This window comes from Dermacentor silvarum, chromosome 6 (assembly GCF_013339745.2).
Source record: "Dermacentor silvarum isolate Dsil-2018 chromosome 6, BIME_Dsil_1.4, whole genome shotgun sequence".
NCBI lineage: Eukaryota > Metazoa > Arthropoda > Arachnida > Ixodida > Ixodidae > Dermacentor > Dermacentor silvarum.
The window spans coordinates 188,698,044-188,717,463 of record NC_051159.1 but is presented as its reverse complement, the minus strand read 5'-3'; the positions used below and the strand labels follow the sequence as shown (position 1 = coordinate 188,717,463).

Below are 19,420 nucleotides of genomic sequence, written 5' to 3'. Positions count from 1 at the left end.
GAAATGAATCTCGAATGTAAGCGCAAACAAAAATTCACTAGCACGAGAAGGAAAATGGCAGTAAAGCTTCGCGCGAGATACGTGGAGTAGGTCGAAAGCTGTTCCCGACGCGATACTTCACCGAGAATGAAGACGTGGCCATGAACACACTGCGGCGTGTCATCCACCCGTGCTTCCCTTCTTTCATGTCGGCGCCACGATCGGCCGATGGCCCCGACCCTATGTTATTGCTCTCCCTTCCTGAGCATAGCCATGTTAGTACAGTGTACTGTGAAAAACCCACTACTCCCAGGTTCATCCCGATGCCCGGGGATCGGGTGCATAATGGTCAAGCGGGGTGTAAGTTTAAGTGCATGAAAGATCAAAGCCACCGGCTCAGACAATGGTGCAGAGACAAAAGGGAATGAAATGGGGGTCCACATTTCGCGCACAGACACACGCATAACCACGCCGGCCGGCTCAGCCAGCTAAAATATATCCTTCGAGATTTCTTTCTACTCGATCAGAGCCACCTCTGGAGCGTGGATTATGGCGCCAACTATAGCCCAAACAAGCCAAGTCGCAGATTTTCAGTAGCCCAAATATAGCCACGTAGCCAACTCGTCCAAGTCGACGCCAAAATTTTTTTCCTGTAGCCCAATTTGGCTATATATAGCCAAACCTGGCAACACTGCCTCCGCGTGTGTTATGTTAGGGGCACGGAAAGTGAGGCCCTGTACTGGTTCGTTTTGGTGGATGACAGCTGCCGTATACCAGCCCCCGTGGTGCGGGCCAGCTGCATCGGTGTAGAATACCCCCGGCCGGGTGCCGTACCGCTCGGAAATGGACGCCGCACGCGCGAGGCGGCGGCCATCGTGGGCATCCTTGGTCATGTTGCTGGGGAGGGGTCGTACCTGTAGTGCGAAGCGCCAGGCTTCAGGCAAGGAGACCCGCTCCTCCCTTTGAGTTGTATAAGCGATGTGTAAGCGGGTCAGAAGGCGGCTACCCGCTGCTGTTTTGCCTAACCGCAAGTATTGATTGTTGAGATGCGCCTCACGGAGCTCCCCAAAGGTGTTCGTCATTCCTAACTCGAGAAGACGTTGATTGGACGTAGTGATGGGGAGATCGAGGGCTCTCTTGTAGACTTTGCGGAGAATCACTTCGAGTGCGTTCTCATCGCATTTGCGCAGGTGGAGGTACGGTGCCGAATACAGGATCCGGCTGGTCACGAACGCATTCGCCAGCCGCAGGGCGTCTTTGCATCGTAATCCCCCCCCCCCCCCCCCGTTTGTTAGAAACCCGGCGGACCATGCGGCCCACTTGGTCCCCCACCGTGCGGAGCTTTTGGAGAGTTGTATCAATGTTGCGGTTCCGGTGAATAAAGAGTCCCAATACTCGTATCTCCTCGTGTTCGGGGATTGGACCGCTAAGCAGGAAGAGGGCGATTTTGGTTGTGCATTTCGGATTGAGCTGAAGATGCACGAATTCCGATTTGCTCGGGGAGCATTCAAGACCGCAGCGGCATGCGTATTCGTCCACAATAGACGCCGCTTGCTGCAGGTTGGCTCGATGTCTCCTACCGAACCATGTGTTGCCCACAGAGTGATGTCGTCGGCGTACAGAGCGTGCTGCACGCCGGGGACTGCACTCAGTAGGATAGGGAGCCTGACCATGGCCAAGTTGAAGAGGAGTGGCAAGACAACCGCTCCCTCTGGCGTCCCTCGCGTACCAAGCTGGTACGGGCCATGTTCTGAGTGTTGCAGACGAATTTAGGATTGCCGATCCGTCAGGAATTGTCGGATGTATCGAAATGTGTTGTATCCAAAGTCTGTCTGCGACAGGTGTGTAAGGATGATCTCGTGGGTCACGTTGTCAAACGCCCCCTTTAAGTCCAAGGCAAGAACTACCTTATCGTCGCTGGGGTGTTCGACCGGAGCCAGGATCTCCCGATGGAGTTGGAGCAGAACATCTTGTGCGGACCGGTGTGGGCGGAAGCCGTACATAGTGTCTGCGAAGGTGTTCTGTATTTCGAGGTAGGTAGACAATCGGTCGCGGACCATGGTCTCCATTAACTTTCCCACACAAGAGGTAAGGGAGATGGGCCGGAGATTGTTTATATAAATGACTTTACCTGGTTTGGGAATGAAAGTAACGAGTGCTGTTTTCCAATCCACCGGGAGAGGTGCTCCTCCCTCCCAGATGGCATTAAAATACTCAAGCAGCTGCATGTACGCGAGATCAGGGAGGTTAGCTAATAGCTTTACCGTCACCTTATCCCTGCCTGGAGCTGTCCCTCTCTTCATTTTGGCCAGGGCCGCTTTGAGGTCGTGAAGTTGGAACGGACGATCCAGCTCCGTGTTCTCGGAGCCTGCATACGAGTACGCCAACCCGCGGGAATCTTGGTTCGTGCAGAGGTACTTAGCGCGGAGAACTTCAGCCATTTTGGCTGTGTCTCCATCGAACGCATGAATTGCTCTCTGAAGGTGCTTTTGGGTCTCAGTGCGAGTTTGGGCCGGATCAATGTGGGTGCGCAAAAGGCGCCACGTATTCCGGTTCGACATTTGTCGAGCAGCGGTGTTGCATCGGTCTACCCAGTTTGAGTCGGCGAGTTGGGCCGCATACTCTGCCGCCTGCTGAGTAAGCTGTGCGATGCGAATTTTGAGTTTGCGATTGTGCTTCTGCCGGCGCCATCGGCGGACGAGGCAATGCCGGGCTTCCCAGAGGTGCAGGAGGTGGTTATCCACCTCCGGGTTCGCCTCCGAGAGCTGAACCTGGTGTTCAACGACATGAAGCTGGGAGATGAGATGCTGCGACCAGGTGGCATATCCTTGGTCAGTAATAGATGCAGGGTTCTCATACGTGGACCGAAAACGAGTCCAGTGTGGGAGGTTTGCTTTGTGAAAGGAACGCGTGAGGGGTTTCGTTCTGATTGTGGTTACTAATATGCAGTGGTCGCTACCGAGGGCTTCCTCGGTATTGTGCCAATCTGCATAACGAATGTTTTTAGTGAAGGTAAGGTCCGGGCACGTGTCCCGTGCAACGGAGTTACCTATGCATGTAGGTTGCGCAGGGTCAGTATGAAGAGTAAGGCCCAGCGTTGACACAAGTTCCGCCAGCTTGCGTCCGCGTTTCTCTTCACGCTTATATCCCCATAACGGGCTGGGGGCGTTAAAGTCCCCAACAATTATGAGGGGTTCCCTTTTGGCCACCTTAAGCGCACGACTAAACAGATCGGCGAAAGTGACGTTGGGCAGTTTGGGGGAACTGTATACATTGAGAACGTTTAGGGGGGGGGGGGGTCCTGTTTCCGAGGACGAAGGAGCGTCACCATCACGTACGAAAAAGCCGCGTTGTAATCGAGATCTACTGGGGAAGCCATATAGTTCTTATGTACACATAGGCAACTCTGTGCGTCCTGCTGATATACCGAATAACTAGGAAGCGAGGCTCCGTCCCCCGACTCCTGGAGGGCCACTACAGCGGGCAAGTCTGGGAGGGTTGTTAAGAGTAGCCGCAGGTCTGCACGCTTAGTGCGCGCCTCAAAGCCCCTGCAGTTGCACTCTAGAATTGAAACTGAAAGTGATTTGTCTCGTGAGTGCCTGCGTGGCTTAGGGTTGCCCGCCATGGTGTTCACTTTGATTTTGATTCGATGACGGGAGGAGAATGGTAGAGTCGGATGTCCCGACGCCCATGAGGGCCTGCACATTAGGCGTACCGGGGGTGGGTTCCTTCTCGGCCAGGGTCATCTGTGGTCGGTCGACTTTGATATTGGGGCTCACTATACGCTTGAGTGCCCGGACCGTCTGATCGAAGATGTCGGTTTGATTACGTGCGCTGCTATGAGACACGGAATTTTGTCAATGGCTGCCTTAAGAGCAGCGGTGACTTGCGCCTCTAGGGCGTTAAAGCGCGTCATTATGTGGGTTTCCATGGCGCTTAACCTCGCCTCTGTGGTTGAGTGCCCATGAGTGGGCATCTCGGGCACTGATGAGCTGCTGTCCATGTCCTCTGCGGGAGGGGGAGCAGATGTTTGAGAAGGTGAGTTTTGGCGCGCCTCGGTAAGTGAAAGACGCTTTTGCAAACTAGCAATTTGCTCTTTTAACGCTGCAATTTCGATTTGCTCGGCCGTTTTCTACGGTGGTTTAGATTTGGGTGGGGGTGAGGTATGAGAGGGGGCTGCCCTGCCCTTGCCGCTCACCTGTGAGCCCTCGAGGACTGCGTTAACCCACGTCCGCGCTGTGTCGGACGCGTTGGCGTGTTGTTTCGCCGCTGTCCCGCGGGATGGCAGGGGTGCTGCCGGATGTTTCTCCGACGTGTCAGTAGATGGTGCAGCAGGTTTGCCAGGAACCTGTGAGTGGCCCGGCTGCTGGGATGCACCACGGGATTGCGGACCGCCGGGGTTCTTGGGTTGGGGTGGTGGTCTGTTCGCACTCTTGCGTCGACGTTTTGTGCGCTTCGAGGTTGAGTCCGAGTGCTTGGGTTGCATGGGGCGGTACTTAGCTGTACACGTGCGGTCTCCCGTGGCATGAGCTCCACCGCAAAGCGAGCACTTGGGGGTGCACTCACGACATGCACGGGCCCCATCGAGGAGTTGGGCGGGTTGCCCGCAGACGTCGCATTTGTCGGGTCATGGGCCGGGGCATGCGTCCATGCGGTGTCCGACAACACCGCAATGACCGCATGCCGGGATGGTGCGTTGACCAGGGCGCACTTGGATAAGCACTGCCTCATAGTCGACGTACCTCGGCTTCTCTTTCCCGGATAAGGTGAGCCGGGCTTTGTTAGACGTCCCAAACTTGCGGATCTCCAGTATCTCGCCTTGCCGCCACTGCAGACTGGAGCGGAGAGTCTCCTCCGTATGCGTGTTGCGTACGGTGACAACGCCGTAGCGTACGTTGCCACCGTCCTGCCGCCGGTGCCCCGTGAGGGGGACGCGGCCGTCCACCGAGTTAAGGTCGAAATCCCCGATGATCTTGTCGGCGATCTCCGGTTTCGAGGTATAAACGAGGATTATATTTTGCTCCCTCACTGGAAGCACGGTGATGACTTGCACTGAGGCCGGACCCAGATAGGCGATGAAAGCCCGGCCGAGTCCATGCTCTTGAAAGGCTTCGCTGAGGGAGACCCGTGTCTTCGGTTTCACGACGACAACAAACTCCTCTGGAGCCGGTTGGGGCAGAGGTAGCGGTTTCCAGGCCACGGAATGCTTCCCCTTGTTCCCCGCTGTGGGCGAAGCGTGCGGCGGCGGCTTGTCATGGCAAACGCCAGTGGTGGGAGCGCCCGGGGAGGCTGCGTCTGAGACCGCTGCCGTCAGGACATGGTCCCGCGTTCGGCGAGCAACCGCGGCAGCGAGCGCAGTGCTCTTGAAGGTTGACGGCGGTGCCGGTTCACCGTTGTCGGGGGTCGATACGGTGGTCCAAATCATAGCATCTGGGTCGTAGCCCCGTATTCCAGCTTGCTGTCCTGCCATCTTGTCGCCAGTGGCTCGGGTCGGGTGCCCCGACTCGCCAGGCGCGGCCGCCGCCATTAGGCCTAGCAGCGGCGGTGGCGTCGCCGGCCAAATTGCTCCAGGAGGAGACTGCTGGGGCCCACCTTGAAAAAGTGGTATCCACAGTCTCCAGGTAACTTGCGGCGTCCAATGAAAGCGGTGTTGCCGGGGTCGGATGGAAAATTTCGCGGCTTGTGGCCGACAATCGGCGGAGCCGATGTGTTGCACGTCCTATCACCCCGCTATGGTGGCGCCCTCCGTGTTTGTAGAGGCTTTGGGGCCTCCGCCTTCCCATCGTCGCCGTGACCTCGCGTGGTATCTTCTACATCTGCTGCGTACATCATGTGCTCGGAAACCAAATCCCTCTGGGCCGGGCCTGTTACGCTGGCGTAGGAGCGCATGCACTGGGTCTCGTCGTGGCCGTAACGACGACAGAGCACGCAACGTGGAACACGGCACTCGCGACGTATATGGCCGATGCCTTGGCATTGAAGGCAGAGCGCAGCTCTGCCTGGGTCATGAACGAGTGCCAAGTCTTCACCGACACGCAGCTGATGAGGCAGATCGTCGATGGTAACGCCCCCTTCAACTTCAACGTTACGGACCGTGTTGTCGACCCTTTATCGAAGCAGCCTTTAACCTTCCATTTTTCTCTGTTGATTTCTGTCACCTTTTCGAAGGTGGCAAGTGCAGTTCGAACATCGTCGTCTGGTACCCCATGAAGTAGCCAGTAAAGCTTCAGACGAACGCCTCCGTCGCAGGGGTCTATAACCATACAGCGCTCGTCCTTGACATTGAAGGCGTCTGCAGCGAGTATCCTCTTTTTTCCCTCTTCATCCTTGAACGTTACTGCCCACAGGTGATTCATTTGGTACGCCCCGAGGGCAACCACCTCCGGCAGCAGCGAAAGACGGTCGAGTGCATCGCGGAAATGCTCGCATCGAAAAGGCCTGCCTTAAGGCAACCGTGCAAAAAAAAAGGTATTCAAAACTGATTCACCTGTGGGCAGGTGCGGCAAAACAACCTGATAATCTTCAGCCGGATTCCCTTACAAAAAAAGTTGCAGTATTGCTGCAGAAATCTTACAGACTCTGAGTCACCCGGGATGCAGAATACGTGCAGACAGGTGACAGACTTTCTGTCACTTCCTGTCACCTCCCAGCGGGCAATTGGTACACCCTTTCTGCAGAAAGTCTGCAGAGCCTGTGTAGCCGCAGGATGCAGAATGTCTGCAGAAAGTCTGTCGAGACTGTGGTCACAGGATGCAGAAAATGAGCAGACATTTGTCAGAACCTCTGTAGCCCACCTATCGGGAACTGGCATGCATGCACACATGCAATGAAATAACAGACGCAATAGTATTTTTTGCACTCTTTATTCGTCTGTAATTTTTTCATGGCGGCCAGGTTCGAACCAAAAATATGTCATCCAAGTAATGAAGTAGTGAGTAAGGTAAGCAATGCTTAAAAAGGCTCTAGTTTAGCTTCATCGTTTGTTGTGCTGTGACACACAAAGTTAGTGGAAGCTAAAACACACAAGTAAAGCGCAAAATGTCAGCCTAGTTTAGTGAATAAGGATTTATACTCATAGCCGCTAGTTTCAGCTGGATGTTACATGCACACTGGCAGAAAAAAGATATTAACAACGAATCAGAACCGACCAGGTGACCCACTCGAATTATGTAGAGGTGATAAGTTAGAAATTGAGTTAGGTGATGAGATAGAGACACAGATGGCTCACTCACGCAGGCTGTAGCAGCAGCCGCAACCATGCAAAATGCTTCTCCTACCTCACTCATCACTTTGCGCGCTTGCTTCTGAGGAGGATTTTCGTACTTTCAAAAAACGGTGTGTAACCGCATCTCGTGCAGTGCGCAGCTAAGTTGACTGGGGCATTTACTAGGCTGAAAGTATATCTGTGCTCCCCGAGACACTGATTCAAGCACCAGCACTTTTATCCTACGTAAGCATGGTTGCATGTGAGCGGTATCTTATAAACAACTGCCTCTTCGCACATGAAAAATTGGGGACATGTTGCGTGCGAAGCGGGAGTCGTTTACAAAGTACCGCTCACATGCAACTGCGCTTACGTTGTGCACTGGTGCTGGAATCTGAAGCACTGGGATCACAGATATGCTCCCAGCCTAGTAAATGCACAGGCAACTTGGCTGTGTACTGCACGAGATGCGGTTGCACACCATTTTTTCACAGTGCGGAAATCCTCGTCAGAAGCAAGCGCAAAGTGACGAGAGATATGGGAATCATTTTGCACAGTTGTGGCTGGTGCTGAAGCCTGCGTGAGCGAGCCGTCTGTGGCTCTGACTTATAGTCACTCAATTTCCAACATATTATCGGCTCGATATGATTCAAGTGGGTCGCCTTGTAAGTTCTGATTCTTTCTGATTATCTTATCTCCACCTTTTTAGCACATATAACCCGCAGCCAGCTGATGATAGTGGCTTCGGGTATAGGTTCTTCCTTCTTGTTCACCAAACTCAGTTGACAGTTTGCGCTTCACTTGTCATGTGTTTTTGTCTCCACTACCTTTGTGTGTCACAGTGCATGCCCCAGCACAACGAACGATGAAGTAGTGAGTCAGAATATCTACTCGCCACTTGATTCCTTGGAAGAGGAGTCGCTCTTGGACCCCATTTTCTGCAGCATGGAGCCTATGCCCTCTTCAATTTGAGGTCTGCGCACTTGAACTTGCTGCATGTATATTCTGTAAAAGAAGGAGAGTGAATTTTAGAGACATAATTTAGGGACATATCTTGGGAAGTACAACCCTTAAACAATATCAGGAACAATGTCTTGCCGTATATTGGCAAAATACAATGGTTACGCAGCTTGAACAATTTCCTGAATTTTGGTAAGTCAACAATGACGACGCGGAATAGAGATGAATTGGAATCCAGAGTGCTGTATTACGGAATGTTGAATTCCGGGCTTCGAACACTTTTAAACCACCTTTTGTGGCGTTTTGTTCTGAGGTCCCTTTCTCTGTAGTATTATAGGAATAAATACCCACCGCACCACCAAAAAAAATGTAATACACAATTTTGACTACTTAGGGAAATATGATTAAGAACACAGAATCTGTGCAGGCACGGATGTTAGACTTCTACAAAAAATTGTAACAATAAAGGTAACTAAAGCCCTCCTGCTTTTGTCGGTATGAATTATACCAACAGTGACCGTTTTGTACACACCTTGTCGCAGCATGCAGATCAGACGCTTTGCCGTGTTGTCAGGTTGCAGAAGTGCCGGAGGTTCGTATGGGGTGTAGGGATGCCTCTGGCTCACCAAAATCGTGACTTTCCTAAACAATAAAGAAATTCAGTTTACTGTAATCTCTGTTTCAACTGCAAACTTGCGATTTAACAAGATCACGTTATATTATGAAAAGTCTCGTACAACCAGCTCCAGGAAGCTGCATCTGGCTGTACAAATGTCCGATTATTACATCACAGGCGGTTATTTAACATGTAAATGGCACTGCAGCAAACATGAATCTACTATCAAAAGCTTCACTCAAACGCAGATCTGTAGTAAGTGAAATGTGAATTGTACTATGAAGAAAATCCTTTAGCACATGAAAAGCGTTCGAAAACCTAATTCCTTTATGCGGCGCAACAGAGCACTGTCCCAAAGGACGATGCGCGGAAAAAGAACAGACCCCCTCCCCCCCTTTTCAGGAGAGAGAACAAAAAAAGATATTTCGTTTAAAAAGAAGGTGAGACCGCCAGGTGGCGTCGAGGAGTGCAGACGTGTTCGCATCGACTCCGTCAATTATCGTGCCTAGCAGCGGTCAACATCATGTGACCACCAGCAAATTTGCAGGAGTTGTGTAGGAAGACACCAGGATCACGCTGATACCACATTGTTGGACAAGCGGACGCGGTTTCCTGTACCAACTTTAAGACCACCACCGCATCATGCCGGCCCGCCACGCTAAGCCTAACGGCGGAGCGGAGTGCGGAACGCCGGCATCCAGCTCCCGGCCCAAGCGTCGCGCCGCGACGGCCCAAGTTCCAACGAACAACGACTCCGAACTAGCCCAGGACACCATGGACATGGATGACCAAGCCATCGAAACCCAAGTGGGATCTGCGGCGGATGCTGAAGAAGAGTTCCGCTCACCTGACGAGGTGGTACAGGGGGAATCGACCAGCGACGACGACGCTCAGGAAATCTCACCAAGGGAAGACGACGAAGCCAAGAACGGTCAGTGGCAACTTGCAATATCGTTGCGAGAGCGAAAACGTTTACGAAAACAAGTGCGAGCAGCCCCTGATGACAGCGGAGCTCGAGACGGTGGCAAGGGCAACAGTTGCAACGCCAGAACGCCTGCAGGAGAGCGAGATAAACGCGGGGGAGCGTCTGCAAGGAACCGACGGCGAACGCGCGCCGCGCCGCTACCAAGAAATGACATAAAAATTATCATGCGGCCCAAGCCAGGGCTAATTGTGAAAGAACTTAAAACCTACGAAGTTGCACGGGCGATAGAACGTGCAAGCGGCGACCCGGAGACCTGCAAGAGTGATAAATTTCTGCTTCGCCTCCGCAACGGGTCAAACATAATCATTGCAAGTACCCCCCACGAACAAGTGGCGGAGAAGATCCTGAAGATCAAAACGCTGGATCTCAACGGCACTAAACATCCGATCAACACATACATAACCACCCCTGAAGGATACCTTAAAGGAGTGATACATGGATTGGAACGCGAAACTCCAGAAGATGAACTCCTAAGTAATCTCCGAGTGCGCACACAAGGAGTTACAATCGTCCAAGCCCGGATGCTCGGCAAGTCTGAAACCGCAGTGATCACGTTCGATGGACCGATAGTGCCACGCTTCGTTTACTATTACGGTGGCGAAATGTCATGTGTGCCTTATCGCCCCACCCGACAATACTGCAAACTATGCAAAAGCCAGGGACATAGAACGGACGTTTGCCCAACGCCAACGGTCAAGGCGTGCAGCAACTGTCGGCTAAGGGATCCTCCTGAGGACCACACATGTGAACCAGAGTGTGCCCTGTGCGGAGAGGCTCATCCCACGGCGGCATCGGAATGCACCAAGAAACTCAAATGGGTCCCCCAAAGGGGCAGGCCAGAACTGTTACAACGTCGAAGCCGACCACAAACGAACGGGATCCTCAAGAGACGCTGGTTCGGCAAGGACTGCGAGGACTCTGCATCACCAGACGGGACCCGTTCCAGGTCCAGCTCCCGAGACCGCTCCAACTCCAGGGACAGTGACCAAGAGAGGGTCCAAACAAAAAACAACAGCAGCAAAAGAGCAAGAAGAAGCATAACAAGGAAGCCAAAAACAAGGTGAGCTGGGCAGCAATCGCCTCCCAACCTCCACACCAAGCAACAACACAACTCACGCGCCTAGAACGCGAACTAGATCTAATGCGAGTGCGAATAGGAGACCTAGAAAGAGAAAATAGGCAATTGAAAAAGCAACAAACGCAGCAACCACAACAAGGACCTAAACCAGCTCAGGCAGGACAGAAAGGGCAGAAACTACCGAACTTAGAAGGCGACACCGTAATTACCCTGTCAATACTGAAAGATACAATAAAGGAAGTTATACCCACAATCATAGAGCAGGTGTTGATACAGGTAGATCGAAAACTAGATGTTCTGGACAAGAAAATCCAGGCACAACAAATAGAATTCACGAAAGCGTTGCGAAAGCATGCCACAGGCAGTAACATAAGAGAAAAAGCAGAGAAAGTCTACAACAGGCCAGGCCTGTCGGCCATGACCCAGGCGACGAACAATGCCTAAACATCAAAAGCACACTTTAGAAGAGTGCGAAATATGGCAGTGGAACTGCCGCGGGTTCCGGCGTAAAATTGGACAACTGTCACAGCTGGTGACGACACAAAAAAGGTTGCCAGCTATCATAGCATTACAAGAAGCCGGAACAAACCCTAAATTACAGGGATACGAGACCTTCTGTACCGAAGATGAAAGCTGGAAGGTCGCAACATTGGTGGACAAAAAAGTTACAGCAATATGTCACAAACCCATAGAAGGAACGGACATTCCGCATATAATAACAGAAATCGCATATAAAGGCACCAGAGGAAAGAGTGCCTTCATAATTAATATCTACAGCTCCCCTAGTCATAAAAGAGCAACGTTCGACAAATTATTTCAAGAGGCAGCAAAAATGGCCAAGGGGAGCCCTCTAGTGATAGTTGGGGATTTTAACGCCAGACACTCAAGCTGGGGGTATCCAACCCAGGACAATAAAGGCAAGAATATCACAGGACAAATAGAAGCACTCGGCATGACACTTCTAACAGACCCTGCTATCCCAACAAGAACAGGAAATAGTATCTCCTCGGACACAAGTCCGGACCTAACCATAACCAAAAATTGTCCAAATGCGGAGTGGTGCAACACCCTCGAAAATCTAGGAAGTGACCATTATATTATAAGCACCACAATTCGCACGGGTGTAATCCGCAAACAAATAGGTACAGCTAAAATAACAGACTGGCGGGCATATAGAGAATCGCTTAAAGAACTAGCCACTGACATAAATGATTTAGACAAGTGGTGCGAAGTCATACGGAATCTCAAGCAGAAACATACAAAAGCCGTCACCAGGACGGAAAAAACACCTGAAGTGGACCCTCACCTACTGCACCTGTGGGATGCAAGAAGAAGCCTGACGAAAAGATGGAAGCGACAGAAACGCAACAGGAAGCTCAAAATGAAAATCAAAGAAATAACACAGCAGGCCGAGGAATACGCTAACCAACTTGCAACAGCCAACTGGGAACGCTTCTGCGGATCACTAAATGGAACCCTAGGGACAGCAAAAACGTGGAACATCCTGAGAGGAATGATTGACCCACTCAAAACCAGACGCGAAGGACAAAAGAACTTGGAGAGACTGCTACACTCGTACCCAGGCACAAAAGAACAACTCCTTCAGGCCGTCCATAACAAATGCTTCGGTGACAATGCCCCGATACCCCCTTACCAAGCTGACTACAGCGGACACCCGCACCCAGGAATAGATGAACTCTTCACGGAAGCAGAAGTTAGAGCAGCAATCGCCAGTGCAAAACGGAACACAGCGGCAGGGGCGGATCAAATATCAAACGCCATGATTAGAAATATGAATGATGAAGCCATAATAGCCCTCACGAACTTCATAAATGACCATTGGGTCAAAGGAACGATACCACAGCAATGGAAACACGCTGTGATAATCATGATCCCAAAACCAGGGAAGAAATTGAATTTGGAAAACCTTAGGCCCATCTCTCTTACATCATGTCTAGGAAAACTGTTCGAGAGATTAGTAAACACTCGACTCCAACGTCATCTTGAAGAAACCAACTTAATGCCTGACACCATGTTTGGTTTCAGATCACATCTTTCAACACAGGACATTCTCCTGCTTTTAAAAGAGGAAGTGTTAACCAACGTCCCCAAGGCAGGAGAAAACATTGTCATGGCTGTCGACATAAGAGGGGCCTTTGACAACGTAAGTCACAAAGGCATACTCGATGGACTAGCAGAGACCAACTGCGGTCAAAGAACGTACCAGTACATCCGAAGCTTCCTCAACCAGAGAACAGCAGTCATCAAAGTAGGGGATGATGAATCCAAAGTCATCCATCCTCCTAACAAAGGAACGCCACAGGGTGCAGTAATCTCGCCTACACTCTTCAACATAGCCATGATTGGACTAGCCAAACAACTCCAAGAAATTCCCGACACCCGTCATTCCTTATACGCGGATGATATAACACTATGGATAACCAAGGGCAGCTTGGGAGAAAAGGAGGAGAAGCTCCAACGGGCAGCCAATATCATAGAAAAATATATCAAACAAAGAGGACTCCAGTGCTCAGCGGAGAAATCAGAACTAATTCGCCTCACAAAAAACAAAAAACAAAGAACTGACCCGAGTCTCAAACTCGAGATCAGGCTGGAAGGGAAAATTATTCCGGAGAGGTCAATAGTTAGAATGTTGGGGATGTGGCTACAATCGAATGACAGATGTCTCCACACTTTAAACAAAATCAGAAAAACGACGCAGCAGATTAACCGGATGATATCCCGTGTGGCTCATAATCGGACAGGGATGGGGGAACAAGACACCCTCAGACTGGTGAAAAGCCTGGTCATTAGTAGACTAATATACTCCCTGCCTTACCATGACATGAATAGAGAGGAAAAAGAAAAGGCTGACCAAATAATAAGGATGGCATATAAGACAGCCCTGCGGCTGCCACGCAACACTTCAAATGAGAAGCTTCTAGCCCTCGGCCTCCACAATACATTTGATGAGCTGGCTGAGGCCCAACTCATAGCGCAGAGGAGTCGATTGGCGCAAACGCCAGCCGGAAGAGCTCTTCTTCGTAGAGTCGGCCTTGGAGATTGCATACAAGCATACCAAAGCACTAAAGAGCTACCCTGCCAGATCAGAAATTTGTATGGCGTTTCACCAATACCGCAAAACATGGATGCTACATTACACGCAGGAAGGAGAAAGGCTAGAGCTGAATACATAGACAAAATAACTAAGTACATGGACACTGCAAGATTCACGGATGCTTCACCATATCGGGTCAACGCAAAGAATATGGTGGCAGTTGTCGTGAACCGAAAAGGTAAAATCACGACCTGTGCTTCGGTTTCCCGAGCGACCATTATAGAAGCAGAAGAGATAGCCATTGCCTTAGCTATAAGGGAAGGCATGGAGCGCAACGCTCCACTGACAATAATTACAGATTCTCAGGCCGCATGCAGGAACTATCAGAGGGGAAAGGTCGGTGCGAAGGCACACCGGATACTCACCGAGATCAGCAGAGAATTCAACGTCAGGTATACCCAAACAATAACCTGGGCCCCGGGACACGATGGTGTTACTGGGAACCGCTATGCAGATGAGGTGGCTCGAGGTTTCACTAATTACCGAGCTGCCTCTTGCAACATCGTAGAGGACCCGACACCCATCGATCCCAGTTATAAATCAATCTTGCAATACTACAGGGAATTGAGAAGACTCTACCCAGCACCGCACAAGAACCTTTCAGCCGTGCACTCTGCGACATTACGTAGGCTACAAACGAATACCTATACAAACCTCCATAGACTGCATATACACTACCCAACAGCTTACAAAGACATATGCCCGTGGTGTGGGAGCACACCGACGCTCTATCACATCACATGGGAATGCACGGCTCACACAGAAGAGCAAGATGAGAATAACACGAGAGAGAGGTGGGAGGCATTGCTGTCCAGCTCTGCCCTCGGGGACCAGCTCAGGCTGGTCAGGAGGGCAGAAAGGATGGCGTGGGCCAGCGGTGCCTTGGAATAGGGGCCCGACCACGCAAACTGCCCCGTTCTAGGGGCAACGAAGTCTTTTGTGCAAATAAAGTTTTGTTCTTCTTCTTCGTTTAAAAAGAAACATTGCTGTCGAAATCTCGGCATCTTAGTAAAATCAGAAACCTTTACAAATACACTAGAACACACATCTTCTTTCTCGGGTTTTACGTGCCAAAACCAGTTCTGATTATGAGGCACGCCGTAGTGGAGGGCTCCGGATTAATTTTGACCACCTGGGGTTCTTTAACGTGCACTACAACGCAAGCACACGGGCGTTTTTGCATTTCGCCTCCATCGAAATGCGGCCGCCGCGGCCGGGATTCGATCCCGCGATCACGAGCTCAGCAGCGCAACGCCTTAGCTGACTGAGCTACCGCGGCGGGTGACTAGAACACACAGGACATCCAACACAAGAAATGCAGGCTGTCTGACGACATTCTATAAATAGAACAATTTGTATATAAGCTAAAATTTGGCAATGCGTCAGGCACAGCAGTCGGGTGCCATCTCACGCAGGCGTTAGCCGTGAAGACAACACATCGACGTACCTCTAGAAATATGTATACGATATTTCTCGCTGAGAAATTAGGGACCCAAACGGTAACTTTTCCTGCTTGAATTTTTGTGCCCATTAAGATCAAATAATCCCCGGCGCTAGGACACTTCATGGAAGAAATCAATTAATCGATAAAGCTTCAGCCAACATCAACACGTTTCAGGGCAATTTTCATGAAACTGTATGCAATATCTGCACTGCCACAAAACAACGAAGATTCGGAAAGCACATCTATCATCTCTGTCGCTTTACTAGTCATCTTGCGATCTATACAACAATGTACACTTCACAGACTACAAGAATTCGCGCAAGCGCCGGACTTACCTGTTAGGCGTACTCGGCAACCACTCCTTCGTGTCACAGGTTCCGCGGCATCGTACAGGTACCGCGGCAAGAACCGTCGGTGCACGGCCCATCCAGCGTAAGCACTGTACAATTGTAGATGAACTAATAGCACGTGATAGCACCACTTTCAACAAGTTCTTCCGTGCGCTGTGATCCGGTGCGAGCGTGGCGAGAGTACCTGAGGCTTTTTACGAGCCAGGAACAAAGAAAGTGCGAACGGGCCTAACTACGATAATCATCGGCGTAGCACACGAAAGATACTGCACGCTACATTACGCGGTCCCAGGCGTTTTGGATCATTAATACACAGAAAAAGCACCACACTTTCTGTCGGCACGGCGTACACACCAATAAACTACACATCGGCCGGCGTGAATGCAGCGCGCACGCACATGTACCGACATGCCGACAGCTGAAGACGGGAAAATAGTAGCACCTGTATATTTTGCCGGCACTCCCGCGCTCCCGGTGGCGCCATCTGTTGGACGGCAACAGAAGCGACCATGTTTACGGTGATCGCATGGCGTTGTGTGGCACCCTGTATATATGTATGCGCACATCCATGCTGTGAATCGACCCATAGTTCCACTGCTGTATTTAATGCAGGTTATGTAGCCATTACCTCATTTCAATTAATATTAATTAATTGCCTTAGGTTAGTGCCATTGTCAGACTGTGCTTATAGCAATCAGTGGCAAAGTTTTCGCAATGTAAGAATGGCAAAACTAACCGTTTTTTTAATGACAAAACCTTTCATGGTTCAGAATATATATATTCGTATACGTATACACACACGCGCGCGCACTGGGCGTGCACGCACATTACACAGACAAGTCCGCAGGCTGTCTACACGGAGTCTGCAGAAAATCTGCAGACTAGGTATACAGGAAGCACGAGTCCACAGGGAGGTGACTGGGGTGACTGGTTGGTGACTCGCGGGTGACTGAAAAGTCAAACCCATTTTTGTAAGGGTTATCAGAAGACCTGATTCCGCGGCCATTGGCCGCTGTATCCGCTCCGAGGGAGCACATGCTTACACAACCGCTCGCTTCGGAAGCCGGAAGGGGAATGCTACACCACAGGAACCAAGCACGAAGTTGAGTATTTCGCTCCCCCTTTTCTTCTGCACGTATACGATCGCAATAGAAATAAAAATGAAAAAGCTTTGTTCCCGCCCGGGATCTAACCGGGGACCTTGCGCGTGAGAGGCGCACGTGATAACCACTACACCACGGGAACCGAGCACGGAGTAGAGTTGAAGCATAACTGGGAGCCGGCCTAGTTGGAACAGATTCATTTTCTTAAATTTTTGTGCGCAAACAAACAGGGACGAAGAAAAGGAGACACAAGGACGAGTTAGAAAGCGCACAAGTGTTGTTAGAAAGCGCTCGTCCTTGTGTCTCCTTTTCTTCGTCCCTGTTTGTTTGCGCTCAAAAGTTTAAGAAATCGGAGTAGTGTATTTCGCTCCCCCTTCTGCGCGTATACGATCGCAGTAGAAATAAAAATGAAAAAGCTTTGTTCGCGCCCAGGATCGAACCGGGGACCTTGCGCGTGTGAGGCGCACGTGATAACCACTACACCACGGGAACCGAACACGGAGTAGAGCATTTCGCTCCCCCTTTTGTTCTGCGCGTATACGATCGCAATAGAAATAAAAATGAAAAAGCTTTGTTCCCGCCCGGGATCGAACCGGGGACCTTGCGCGTATGAGGCGCACGTGATAACCACTACACCACGGGAACCGAGCACGGAGTAGAATATTTCGCTCCCCTTTTTGTTCTGCGCGTATACGATCGCAGTAGAAATAAAATGAAAGAGCTTTGTTCCCGCCCGGGTTCGAACCGGGGACCCTGCGCGTATGAGGCGCACGTGATAACCACTACACCACGGGAACCGAGCACGGAGTAGAATATTTCGCTCCCCCTTTTGCTCTGCGCGTATACGACCGCAATAGAAATAAAAATGAAAAAGCTTTGTTCCCGCCCGGGATCGAACCGGGGACCTTGCGCGTGTGAGGCGCACGTGATAACCACTACACCACGGGAACCGAACACGGGGTAGAGTATTTCGCTCCCCCTTTTGTTCTGCGCGTATACGATCACAATAGAAATAAAAATGAAAAAGCCATGTTCCCGCCCGGGATCGAACCGGGGACCTTGCGCGTGAGAGGCGCACGTGATAACCACTACACCACGGGAACCGAGCACGGAGTAGAGTTGAAGCATAACTACGAGTCGGCCTAGTTGGAACACATTCATTTTCTTACATTTTTGTGCGCAAACAAACAGGGACGAAGAAAAGGAGACACAAGGACGAGAGGAGGATTCCACTTCCGGCCGCGAAAGCGTACGGACGTGTTTTTCATGTGCTCCAACGGGGCGGTGCTAGCGGCCCAGCTTAGCCACGGAAACAGGGACGACATGGAAGACAACCAGGACTACCAAGTGTTGCTGCCTCATCTGCCAAAAGGTCGGATTGTTTTGAAAACGCTTTTTTTGCACGGTGACCCACGAGCAAGGCCGTACATGGTTGAAGACTACCGGGATGCCCTTGGAATTGCTGCCTGAGGAGCATTTCAAATGAATCATGTGTGGGCTGTTACGTTCAAGAGTCATGAAAGTATGAAGAAGTTGTTGACGACTGGGAATATTACTGTGAAAGGCAGAAAGTGTCTGGTAGTAGACCCGAATAACCAAGATGTCCGAGTGAAAATCCACTGGGTCCTTCCTAATGTGACGAACGACGACATTCGTATGGCTTTCGAGCCATACGGCGAGGTGATGGAAGCGACAAAGGAGCGATGGCGTGTCCTCGGAATTTCGGAAAAGGCTACGACAACGCGCGTGCTGAACCTTAGGCTAAAGGCGGAGTCACAATTGAAGACATCCCTTATCAAGTACGTGTCGCCGGTGAGCCTGCCCTCGTAGTTATTCCTGGCAAGGCACCGCTCTGCTTTCGCTGCCAAGGAAAAGGGCATATCCGCCGCGACTGCCGAATCCCCGATGTTCACGGTGCCGCCGGTTCGGCCATGACGAAACCCAGTTCGTACCCACGTACGCGAACATAACGGGCCCCAGAAGGACGCTGACGTATCGGACAACATCATGGATGAGGCTGAAGCTGAAGAAGTAGCAGTGACGGTGACGGTGAAACAAAAAGCGGTGGAAACGCCCCCGGCAGTGATACATCAACGTGAGTCAACAACTAGTGAAAGGAAAGAGCTGTAAGAAAATGCGACAAGACCAAATAGTGAAGACGTGCACAACGAAATGGCCGAAAAGTGTTTACCGCAGAGGAAACCGTCAAGTGAACCTCAGGACACACCGCCAAATGAAACGTCGACAGTGCAGTGTGAAACGATGCATGGCGTTGTAGAGGCGTCGACAAAGCGTATGCACAGCGACAGTGTTGGTGAACCAGACCATCTCGATCATGCAGATGACGGGGGGCGCCAATGAAAACGGCTTTGACGCGACGAACGTCGTTGAAGCCGAAACCGAACATTCTTTCTGTTAGACGCCCGCTGGAGAAACCGCCGGAATAAAGCGGGGTCTCGCTACCCCTTGCTAAGAAGCAACATGGGACAGCCAAAGCGACAACGCATGGACGATGCTGTCCCGTCCGTCACCGAACTTCGGTTGACAAGGCAGGCAACAGACAGCGAGTTCATCCCGACCAAC

The 19,420-nt window shown here is 51.1% G+C and overlaps 6 non-coding genes across 6 annotated transcripts; all 6 read right to left on the bottom strand.

Moving 5' to 3' along the window:
• Positions 1-16,906: 16,906 nt before the first annotated feature.
• On the bottom strand, positions 16,907-16,979 carry Trnae-cuc (transfer RNA glutamic acid (anticodon CUC)). Its single transcript has one exon. It is a non-coding gene; the product is annotated as a tRNA-Glu (tRNA).
• A 277-nt stretch (positions 16,980-17,256) lies between these two features.
• Trnav-cac (transfer RNA valine (anticodon CAC)) lies at positions 17,257-17,329 on the bottom strand. Its single transcript has one exon. It is a non-coding gene; the product is annotated as a tRNA-Val (tRNA).
• An 80-nt stretch (positions 17,330-17,409) lies between these two features.
• Trnam-cau (transfer RNA methionine (anticodon CAU)) lies at positions 17,410-17,482 on the bottom strand. Its single transcript has one exon. It is a non-coding gene; the product is annotated as a tRNA-Met (tRNA).
• A 79-nt stretch (positions 17,483-17,561) lies between these two features.
• Trnam-cau (transfer RNA methionine (anticodon CAU)) lies at positions 17,562-17,634 on the bottom strand. The gene has a single exon. It is a non-coding gene; the product is annotated as a tRNA-Met (tRNA).
• An 80-nt stretch (positions 17,635-17,714) lies between these two features.
• On the bottom strand, positions 17,715-17,787 carry Trnav-cac (transfer RNA valine (anticodon CAC)). The gene has a single exon. It is a non-coding gene; the product is annotated as a tRNA-Val (tRNA).
• An 80-nt stretch (positions 17,788-17,867) lies between these two features.
• On the bottom strand, positions 17,868-17,940 carry Trnae-cuc (transfer RNA glutamic acid (anticodon CUC)). The gene has a single exon. It is a non-coding gene; the product is annotated as a tRNA-Glu (tRNA).
• Positions 17,941-19,420: the final 1,480 nt, after the last annotated feature.